Source organism: Oncorhynchus mykiss, chromosome 12, assembly GCF_057628025.1.
Source record: "Oncorhynchus mykiss isolate SJ-2025 chromosome 12, ASM5762802v1, whole genome shotgun sequence".
Taxonomy (NCBI): domain Eukaryota; kingdom Metazoa; phylum Chordata; class Actinopteri; order Salmoniformes; family Salmonidae; genus Oncorhynchus; species Oncorhynchus mykiss.
Window position 1 is genome coordinate 52,178,629 of NC_143033.1, and position 12,183 is coordinate 52,190,811.

Here is a 12,183-nt window from a genome sequence, read left to right on the forward strand (position 1 = left end):
TGGCCAAATTCACTTATATATGTATTAAAGTAATCAAATGTTTAGCATTTGGTCCCATAATCCTAGCACACAATGACTTGTCAATGACTTATGACTTCGTCATATCTCCAAAAATACTAACCTCCTCCCGTTATTGGTAATGGTGAGAGGTTAGCATGTTGGCATGATATTTGTGCCTCTGTAACTTTCTCACTCACCATTATTCACTTTTCATGATTATCCGATAACTAATCCACTCAAATTGTTTTAATTATAGGTCATATTTAATAGAAATCTGGAAACCCTAGACAGTTACTTTAAAACCATTGCACGTACAGTACCTATGTTTGTCCTCTGTAGCGATGTGCTTTTATTTTCTGAAATCCATACTTTCTAATAAAGCTTTTGTTCTGACTGTTGCCCCGTATTGACTGACAACAACTGATGTTGTCGGGGGTACACTCCGCCCACACAGTCGTCACAACCTGACTCCTTAAAAACACGCCACTTCAAAGTGACTATTTGTAACAGTTTGGGTTAGGAGAGCATTTTCGTTAACCCTAAACCTTTTCATAACCTTAACCGAATTATCCTAACCTGCTACGTTCATTATGCTAACCTGCTGCATACATTTTCATAAACTGATACGAAAAAAGACGTAGTTGTATCGAAGTGGCGTATTTTTAGGGAATCTCCCCAGCTAAGGCATATCCTAGCCTAGATATGTATATCGTTCATTTTCCTTGTGCCTGAAAACGACAGTGACGGCTGCCTCCACTTCAACGAACGACGCTGTGGGCTTATCATTCATTTGTCTGAGCGGTTGACACTGTTTCCAGAGAGCTGAAAATAAGAAAGAAATAGAGGGCAATAGCTTTCTCTTCGTGTATAGCCGCAGCGCACAGGACGGCGGCGCATACAAGGTGGAGCAGCAGAGACCGCAGTTCCCGGTACTGAAGACGGACACGAGAGCTCATTTTCTCTGCAAGGGACTGAGGGCGGGGTCTCGTAGCATCAGCGCTCTCATTGTATGTCGGCTGCTGATGCTGAGCAGTAGCGGAGAAAAAAAACCCAGGGCCATGGATACGGTTTTAAAAACCTTAGGCCTTAATACATTGTGGAGATTAATTACACGGTAAGAATGCTCTGTTTCTATTTGTTTCATATGTTATTTAAACTGTTTGACAAGGTATGACTAATAGAGCGATAGGAGAGAGGTATCTGCTTTTGCAGCAGGTTGATAGGAATTCTCATGAAGCGCAAGCGCCGTATGTGTGTTATTACTGTCGTTATTATCAATCTTATGTCAGGACATTGTAGTGCATCTATAAATGGGTGAGTTTATATGTAATTTTATGCTTTTCGTAGTTCATGCGTAGGGTAATTGTTATGTAGGCATTTTTAAATGAGCGTGAAGCTGTAGCTAACTGTCGGAAGTTACAGTATTGGCCTGCGCATAAGAAAGCATGCAGCCTTTCAAAGATGGAGAGGAAATTGCTGGTGGGTGCTTAGGCATATTATGGCCAGGGCCATTTTAAACTATGAATTCACACGATGAATTGGCAACATCTGTCTTTCTGTTAGTTACTGTAACTGACATCTGCTAATGACACGTTGGATAAATCATCATCAGTTGTTGAAGTGCCGTGGGTAAACCGACTTGCATTGCTCTTTTTTCGTTAGTGCTACGGTGCTGTTGTCTCCATAATGTAGGCTACCTGTCCCATCTGGTATGCTTATTGTGGTGTGTGATATTTATATGACAACACATAGGGCAAGGCCCATTATATTCATAGCCATAAGAACAATAGTTACCATAAAAACAAGATCTAACAAGATCTGGAATTGTGTTCTCAAAAATGAAACCAATCTGATTGAAGACATTTGTAATAAGCGTGTCAACTATGTACATACAACACAACCATATGACATGATAGGCGTACTACAGTGTTTATATGCATGCACGGCCTAGATATATCACAATCCATCCGCTAGGTTATCCAATACTGGGCACAACATCCTTTTTCAAATCATTGTGTAATAGGTCTAAGGCCTCAATATCTGGAGAGCATTTTGTTGTGGGATCACAACCATTGGGATGTTGTGGTCATTGTTGTGGATGGCTGATAGTTTGGGGATTAGATGTTAATACAGGCCCAGTCTAGACCAGCCGACCCTCAGAGCAAAGGTCTGCTTTCTCATCAATCCTGGTCAGAGAGATCTTAATAGTTCATATGGATCTAATAGTTCACATGGAAATAGTATGTTGAGTACAGTGAATACTAACAATAATGATGTAAAAGGAGAGGGGGGCACAGTGGTAATCCAATGACAAGTGCTGTCCAGCCCAAATAATCAGACAGGAAGGATAATGTTAAACCCCAGTGATTAAACCCCAGGTCCTCTGGCACAGCCAGCACTGGAGTCAGAGGCTTGTATTCCAAATGGCACCATATTCCTTATATAATGCACTACTTTTGACCAGGGCGCAAAGGGAATAGGGGGTCATTTGGTGCAAACAAGAGTGGCCCAACTGCACCATCTGCAAAATTTGCATAACCTGGATTCTCTTTAGAAATGTGTCCCAAAATGTAATATTTATCAGGAAATGACATGGGCATAACACGACAAGGGCAATTTGGAGCAAACTGAAATCCAACTTGTTTAGCTTGGCATTGGGAAATGTATTATATTCCAGCAGCATGCAATCTGAAAAATATATGCATTGGCAAATGCAGTGAGCCTTGCAAAACAAGCTGCAATTTTATATGTTGTATGCAATGAAATGTACTGTATGTGAATAGAATGGTTATATCAATATGATGTATAGTATACTATGTGGCATGTATATTTTTTATCACTTGTCATTGTTTTTGTCAGAATGGAAATAAAGTCGTTTGAGTTGTGAGCAGAAGGTGAAATTGGACACGTACCAATGCCTTGCAAACAGACAGCCATACATTTGCAGCTCCCACCTAAAGGGTAGTCTTTGGCATAAGAGTAGAATTTGAAGAGTTTATTTCCGAAACGCTACATCCACCAATTGTTCACAGTTGTGGTTTTTCATCAGAAATGATTGCTCATGGCTATATGTATGTGTGTGTAACATATTACTGTTCTAAGATTTTTTTACAAATAGATTTTTAGATGTGTATTAAAATGGGGTTTGTTGCAAAATGCCATATATCCATTGATTAGCTTGAATGGAGTGTGCGTATCCTGTATGTTTAACATACTGCATAAATTCAATCCATCATAAATCTAGCCTCATGCTTTAGCGTTTGGTTAGAGTTAGGATTTAGTCCCAAATGGCACCCCTATTCCCTATATAGTGCACTACTTTTGACCAGAGCCCAGATCTCATATTACTGTATTGATGATATATATATATATATATATATACAGTGCCTTGCGAAAGTATTCGGCCCCCTTGAACTTTGCGACCTTTTGCCACATTTCAGGCTTCAAACATAAAGATATAAAACTGTATTTTTTTGTGAAGAATCAACAACAAGTGGGACACAATCATGAAGTGGAACAACATTTATTGGATATTTCAAACTTTTTTAACAAATCAAAAACTGAAAAATTGGGCGTGCAAAATTATTCAGCCCCTTTACTTTCAGTGCAGCAAACTCTCTCCAGAAGTTCAGTGAGGATCTCTGAATGATCCAATGTTGACCTAAATGACTAATGATGATAAATACAATCCACCTGTGTGTAATCAAGTCGCCGTATAATGCACCTGCACTGTGATAGTCTCAGAGGTCCGTTAAAAGCGCAGAGAGCATCATGAAGAACAAGGAACACACCAGGCAGGTCCGAGATACTGTTGTGAAGAAGTTTAAAGCCGGATTTGGATACAAAAAGATTTCCCAAGCTTTAAACATCCCAAGGAGCACTGTGCAAGCGATAATATTGAAATGGAAGGAGTATCAGACCACTGCAAATCTACCAAGACCTGGCCGTCCCTCTAAACTTTCAGCTCATACAAGGAGAAGACTGATCAGAGATGCAGCCAAGAGGCCCATGATCACTCTGGATGAACTGCAGAGATCTACAGCTGAGGTGGGAGACTCTGTCCATAGAACAACAATCAGTCGTATATTGCACAAATCTGGCCTTTATGGAAGAGTGGCAAGAAGAAAGCCATTTCTTAAAGATATCCATAAAAAGTGTCGTTTAAAGTTTGCCACAAGCCACCTGGGAGACACACCAAACATGTGGAAGAAGGTGCTCTGGTCAGATGAAACCAAAATTGAACTTTTTGGCAACAATGCAAAATGTTATGTTTGGCGTAAAAGCAACACAGCTGAACACACCATCCCCACTGTCAAACATGGTGGTGGCAGCATCATGGTTTGGGCCTGCTTTTCTTCAGCAGGGACAGGGAAGATGGTTAAAATTGATGGGAAGATGGATGGAACCAAATACAGGACCATTCTGGAAGAAAACCTGATGGAGTCTGCAAAAGACCTGAGACTGGGACGGAGATTTGTCTTCCAACAAGACAATGATCCAAAACATAAAGCAAAATCTACAATGGAATGGTTCGAAAATAAACATATCCAGGTGTTAGAATGGCCAAGTCAAAGTCCAGACCTGAATCCAATCGAGAATCTGTGGAAAGAACTGAAAACTGCTGTTCACAAATGCTCTCCATCCAACCTCACTGAGCTCGAGCTGTTTTGCAAGGAGGAATGGGAAACAATTTCAGTCTCTGGATGTGCAAAACTGAGTTTTTGATTTGTTAAAAAAGTTTGAAATATCCAATAAATGTTGTTCGACTTCATGATTGTGTCCCACTTGTTGTTGATTCTTCACAAAAAAATACAGTTTTATATCTTTATGTTTGAAGCCTGAAATGTGGCAAAAGGTCGCAAAGTTCAAGGGGGCCGAATACTTTCGCAAGGCACTGTATATATATATTCACTACCGTTGGGGTCACTTAGAAATGTCCTTGTTTTTGAAAGAAAAGCTAATTTCTTGTCCATTTAAAGAACATCAAATTGATCAGAAATACAATGTAGACATTGTTAATGTTGTAAATTACTATTGTAACTGGAAACTGCAGATATTTTAATGGAATATCTACATAGGCATACAGAGGCCCATTATCGGCAACCATCACTCCTGTGTTCCAATGGCACGTTGTGTTAGCTAATCCATGTTTATAATTTTAAAAGGCTAATTGATCATTAGAAAACCCTTTTGAAATTATGTTAGCACAGCTGAAAACTGTTCTGATTAAAGAAGCAATAAAACTGGCCTTCTTTAGACTAGTTGAGTATCTGGAGCGTCAGCATTTGTGGGTTTGATTACAGGTTCAAAGTGGCCAGAAACAAAGTACTTTCTTCTGAAACTCGTCAGGCTATTCTTGTTCTGAGAAATGGAGGCTATTCCATGCGAGAAATTGCCAAGAAACTGAGGATTTTGTACAATGCTGTGTACTACTCCCTTCACAGAACAGCGTAAACTGGCTCTAACCAGAATAGAAAGAGGAGTGGGAGGCCCCGGTGCACAACTGAGCAAGAGGACAAGTACATTAGAGTTTCTAGTTTGAGAAACAGACGCCACACAAGTCCTCAACTGGCAGCTTCATTAAATAATACCCACAAAACACCAGTCTCAATGTCAACAGTGAAGAGGCAACTCCGGGATGCTGGCCTTCCAAAGGTCTGCATCAGTGGCTTGTAGGTTATTTGTGGAAGCCAGGAGATGGTAAATGTGTTTATGTTAATTACCAGCCAATTACCGTGATTATCTTGACAATCACCGGCTGACAAAAGTTTGTGACCACCACAGCCCTAGTCTCTCCAGAGATGTTCAATCAGGTTCAAGTCTGGGCTCTGGCTGGGCCACTCATGGACATTCAGATACTTTTCCCAGTGCCACTCCTGTGTTGTCTTGGCTGTGTGCTTAGGGTCGTTGTCCTGTTGGAAGGTGAACCTTCGCCCCCAGTTTGAGGTCTTGAGGGCTCTGGAGCAGGTTTTCATCAAGGATCTTTCTGTACTTTGCTCCTTTCATCTTTCCCTCGATCCTGACTAGTCTTCCAGTCTCTACCGCTGAAGAAAATCCCCAAAGCATGATGCTGCCACCACCATGCTTCACTGTAGGGATGGTGTCAGGTTGCCTCCAGACGTTACGCTTGGCATTCAGGCCAAATAGTTCAATCTTGCTTTCATCAGACCAGAGAATCTTGTTTCTCATGGTCTGAGAATCCTTTAGGTGCCATTTGGCAAACTCCAAGTAGGCTTTCATGTGCCTTTTACTAAGGAGTGGCTTCCGTCTGGACTATAAAGGCCTGATTGGTGGAGTGCTGCAGAGATGGTTGTCCTTCTGGAAGGTTATATATACAGTTGAAGTCTTAAGTTTACATACACTTAGTTTGGAGTCATTAAAACTCGTTTTTCAACCACTCCACAAATTTCTTGTTAACAAACTATAGTTTTGGCAAGTCGGTTAGGACATCCATTTTGTGCAAGTAATTTTTCAACAATTGTTTACAGACAGATTATTTCACTTATAATTCACTGTATCACAATTCCAGTGGGTCAGAAGTTTACATACACTGAGTTGACTGTGCCTTTAAACAGCTTGGAAAATTCCAGAAAATGATGTCATGGCTTTAGAAGCTTATGATAGGCTAATTTACATAATTTGAGTCAATTGGAGGTTTACCTGTGGATGTATTTCAAGGCCTACCTTCAAACTCAGTGCCTCTTTGATTGACACCATGGGAAAATCAAAAGAAATCAGCCAAGACCTCAGAAAAAATAGCAGACCTCCACAAGTCTGGTTCATCCTTGGGAGCAATTTCCAAATGCCTGAAGGTACCACGTTCATCTGTACAAACAATAGTAAGCAAATATAAACACCATGGTACCACACAGCCGTCATACCACTCAGGAAGGAAACGCGTTCTGTCTCCTAGAGATGAACGTACTTTGGTGCGAAAAGTGCAAATCAATCCCATAACAACAGCAAAGGACGTTGTGAAGGTGCTGGAGGAAACAGGTACAAAAGTATCTATATTCACAGTAAAACGGAAGCTTGTGGAAGGCTACCCGAAACATTTGATGCAATGCTACCACATACTAATTGAGTGCATGTTAACTTCTGACCCGCTGGGAATGTGATGAAAGGAATAAAAGCTGAAATAAATCATTCTCTCTACTATTATTCTGACTTTTCACATCCTTAAAAAAAAAGTGGTGATCCTAACTGACCTAAGACAGGGAATTTTTACTAGGATTAAATGTCAGGAATTGTGAAAAACTGAGTTTAAATCTAGTTGGCTAAGGTATATGTAAACTTCCGACTTCAAATGTATATTTATATATATATATATCAATGTCACAAATGTATAATTTGTACAGTTCTTTAATACAAATGTAATTATTTGTCACATTTGACTGTGTAAAACCTTGCGGTACTACTTTTTTCTATGAGAGTGATGCGGATATATCTCGTTTAGGAAAAAAAACATGATTATTTGTCTCTGAAAAGAAACCGTCAAGTGATAGATTTCAAACAAACATGTCTGTGATTTAACAATGCATGGTTAGACGTGTGAGAAAAAAAACGTAATTCCCATAAAAAAAGCGGATTTGCTAACATTTCGGAAAATGTATATATAGTGTTTTGGAAACTCTTCAATTAGCAATTACTATCACAAACAAAGTGGTATCAAACAGCAGTGTTGCTTAGGAATGTACCATACAAACATGACATGAGTACTTAAACACAGCGTAATACACGGCCTACATTTTCTATCAAAAGCAGAAAATTGGTCAAATGCTACTGGAACACCAGAAGTCTTTATTCATGACTGTGGCGCGCGGCTACAATGCATCATCTGCAGAATCCGGTAGTAACACAGATTTGATGTCTCAGTGGAGAGTTAAGTGGGTCATGATGCCAGTGTGCTTAATGATGTTGTGTTCAACCCTCACCATGCATCAGAGCTGGTAAAAACAGGCCACTCCTGCTGCGGGAACCTCACTGCCTTCTCCCCTTTCTCATTGTTCATAAGCCTTACTTGCCTTATGTCTTGGAGTTCTGCTTCAGGCTTAAATCCAGGGGGAAGATGTGTTAATGCCAGAGTGTGCTACGAGGATATAGACCTATTCTCTTACTGCTTGTTTGAGCCTAACTACTTGCACTCTAACTGGCCCTGAGATTTGATGAATGAAATAAGAGGACATTTCACTAGAAAAATGGTGAAGAGTGTAGAGACGGACCTCTCTAAATCGTTTGGTGTGGTAAAAGGAGGATGCTACAACTACCCAAAGACACAGGAGGGTTAACTCTGCCCAATATGCTGAACTTCAATTGGGCATGCCATACCTTGCATCCATTTTTGAATGGATGCAAGACTATCTCAGGGGTGGGACACAGTCTCCAGAAGCATGGGGCTGTGCACCTATGGCATTGTTAAGTGTTCTTACTCGTAATAGTAAACAAATACCATCAAACATTTTGAATAACCCTGTGATCTACTGTACAGTCCAAATGTGGCTGGAGCTGATGAACCCTCACTGGTAGGAAAGGTATATCCTCATCACTGATAGAAGCAATAGAGCATTCCCTCCAGGATTTAACAACAGTATCTTCGACTCATGGCTCAGCAGAGGAATCAGTTACTGGCGACCTATACCCAAACAAAGTACTGATGTGTTTTACACAAATCCAAGCTACGTTTGGTATCCCGCAAATGCACTTTTATGGTTTCTTGCAAGTTCTGCATTTTATTTTGGAGTGACAATACATTACCTCTAGATGGGTCGTTGACGGGTCCAGTTGATAAATGCTTCCTCCAATTCACAGACTCAAAGTGTTATATCTCTTACTTTTATGAGTCAATTCATACTTGGGATAAATACAATATAGATAATGTACAGTATTAAGACTCTGGGAGAGGGACCTTGAGATGGGCAGCATGGATCTCATCAAGCAACACCACATTCTCTTGTTACAGGATCAGAGAAGTCCTGTACAAACTCCTACACAGACAACATCCCCAATGTGTTTAAAATACAGAACAGGAATTGGCACATACATACACATAAACATACAAATTTAATTCTTCCAGGTCAACTGTAATATTAATTCCATTGCGAAGCACAATTTCTCCCCTTTCCAGTAAAATCAATAACGAGACCTCCAGGCTGCCCGTCTCTGCATGATCGAAGAAGGCATTGGCGAAGGGGGAAGCGAAGGCTACTGAGTGATAGTGAAAGGGGAATATATGCTGTGTGGGGGATACAGCCTTTTTCACCCAATTTGTTCAACTTATCGCCTCTAAAATGTCAATAAAACACTATAAAGAGCTTATATAATGTCTCATTACATACCTACTTGAAGGTTTGTGTCGAATTTGAATAGGGAGTTTTAGAGCGGGGCGAAAGTTATCTTCTGAAGTGAACTGCGGCCATCACGGCTTTTGAGAGTCGTGACGGCTCGCAGTGATGACGCGACAAATGTACTGTTGATTGAATTAACTATTGACGAGCTCACAAGTAATTCACTTTACACTCACCATTAGTAGTCTTGATAAATAAATAAATATTGTTAAATATATGAGTTACACAAAGTAGGGAACTTTATTTTAAGAGGGGATGAATTGTGATTCTGTTCAAAGAGAGAGATGAAGGAATATAATGTTCCTTTATATAATGTTAATGAACAAAGCATGGGAATGATTAGGGTTCATATTATAACTTCCAATAGCGCGAGATAAATACTTTTATAAACTACTTAACGCTTAGTAAATTACTGTATAACACAACAATATTAATGTAAAAAAAATGTATATAACAACTAACCACAAGTTGTAACAACAACTCACCTCTGTCCTCTCACTCCATCACATACACTGAGTGTACATGAACACCTGCTCCTTCCACGAAATGTGCAATAACGTTATGTCGGATTACATGAAAATGATATTCACATTTGTTAGTCCATCTCCTTGGCACGATCTTTATGAATGATGTTGCATGAACACACACACTCAAAAAAACGATTTTAACTGTATTATGACAGGAAATGTCTGGAAAGGGAAATACCCAACAACAGCCCAATAAACAGCACCGTTACACCCCCAAATAGCTACAGGCTGCTTATGAGGAGGTGATGGCTGGGAGTAGCCTGAGGGAGGTGGCTCATGCCTCCTGTCAGTACCTGTTTACAGGGATGCCAATAAACAAAAAACATTCCATATAATTAACAACTATTGCAGTTTGGTGACATGCTGTATTTTAGGGAGTTTTGTTCATTTTCTTCACCTGTGCACAATCAAGAGCAGAAAGAGAGGCACGCAGGAATGCCGCCTCTCAACTTGGGTTAGAGCGTGTACTTTGCAAACAACTTTAACAGATAGCACACGTATTGAACACACAGCTCTAGGGAATAGGTTGGCTCGGCAAAGGTATTTCAAAACGTTAACACTGCAAACGTGAGAGCAAAAAACAAATGCTCTTTGTCAGCAGGTGGCGGGTTTGCTTGTGTAAATACAGATCAGAGTTTGGCACAGTGGTATTCTTTTAAGATTCTACACATCAAATTCTCATGCAATTCATTATTGACTGATTCATTGTTTGTGTTATTGATGACCACATGTGTTTAATATTGGCCATAATAATATTAAAACGAATGCTCATTGAAAACGAAAATCATGAATAATGAAGGTTTCTTACAAGTGTATAAGGTTAAGCATGTTTTAAATCTGCGAGATAAGCGCTACCTCTGGTGGGAAGACGCTGTACGGCACACAATGGGTCGCATAAAGCGGGTAGGTTGTAACGGGAAGCCAGAGGCGTCCGTTTTTTTTCATCTTTGCTCGAGAACTATTGGTCCATTGCTACGTCAAAACGCTCGAATAGAAACGTTGTTTACAACCCGGGTTTTGATGCCAACACAGCCTCTACAGTCCCATTAGCTTTCATTGCAGCCTTGTTTGAATTCCTCGGTTATGCAAAATGTGTCCGGGACACTGCTAGGTTTTAGCAGGATGAAAGGAAATGAATACTGTTATACTAAGTGTGGCAGCTGATGCTGGAGCATTTGCCTAGAGATTTCGTTGACCTGTTAGAGAGGGGCAGAGAGGATGAGGCTTGGCGCTCGAAATGTCAACCTTAACTCAGTGTAAAGGGAGTGAGGGGAATGCCGATATGTAAGCTTATTGGTGAAATGTGAGGTGTGTATCTGTGCAGAGAGTTGGGCAACTATTTGGAAACTGTATTTTTTTCTCTCTTTTTTTTGCCCTTTCTTTCACATACTGGGTGTGACCCAATAATATATATTTTTTCCTGAAGTGTGAGCTGGGATTATGTCCCATCACCAAATATGAAATAGGACAATAATCTGATTTATGAGTCTTACATATTCGTTTAACCGTCGCCACCTGGTTCTGACCGATTGTAGTCTACCGCAGCATTCCTCTAGCATGGTTAGTTACTGGGTTAACACAGCATTAGCCCTCATGTGTAGTGTAGTGTAAAACGGTTGGAGCTGGTCAAGAGCCTCAAGCTCTTCAGTGTCCAAATCGGGAATGACTTCAAATGGTCCTCTCACACGCCAACAGTTACAAAGAAGGCACGACAGCACGTCTTCCCCCTCAGGAGGTTGAAACGTTTTGGCATAGGCCCTCAAATCCTCCAAAAGTTACACAGCCACACCACTGAGGGACCTTACAGATACATTTCCTTCGGAAAGTATTCATAACCCTTGACTTTTTCTGAATGACTACCATATCTCTGTACCCCACACATACAATTACAGTGCCTTCAGAAAGTATTCTTACCCTTTGACTTATTCCACATTTTGTTGTGTTACAGCCTGAATTCAAAATGGATCTCACCCATCTTCACAAAATACCCCATGATGACAAAGTGAAAATGTGTTTTTTATAAATGTTTGCAAATGTAGTGAATATAAAATACAGAAATATCTAATTTACATAAGTATTCACACCCCGAGTCAATACTTTGTTGGAGCAACTTTGGCAGCGATTACAGCGGTGAGTCTTTCTGGGTATGTCTCTAAGAGTTTTCCACACCTGAATTGTGTATTGTTTGACCATTATTCTTTTCAAAATTCTTCAAGCTTTGTCAAATTGGTTGTTGATTTTTGCTAGACAACCATTTTCAGTTCTTGCCATATTTTTTTCAAGTTTCAAGTAGATTTAAGTGCAAATTGTAA

The 12,183-nt window shown here is 40.1% G+C and overlaps 1 protein-coding gene across 4 annotated transcripts in view; it reads left to right on the forward strand.

The window, feature by feature from the left end:
- The first annotated feature begins 453 nt into the window (after positions 1–453).
- The window catches only part of LOC110537742 (janus kinase and microtubule-interacting protein 2), a 39,320-nt gene continuing 27,590 nt past the window's right edge, over positions 454–12,183 (forward strand). For all 4 annotated transcript variants that reach the window (XM_021624101.3, XM_021624099.3, XM_021624102.3 and 1 more), the window contains exon 1: positions 454–1,114. The gene's annotated coding sequence lies outside the window, so the exon portion shown is untranslated. The remainder of the gene's footprint in view (positions 1,115–12,183) is intronic.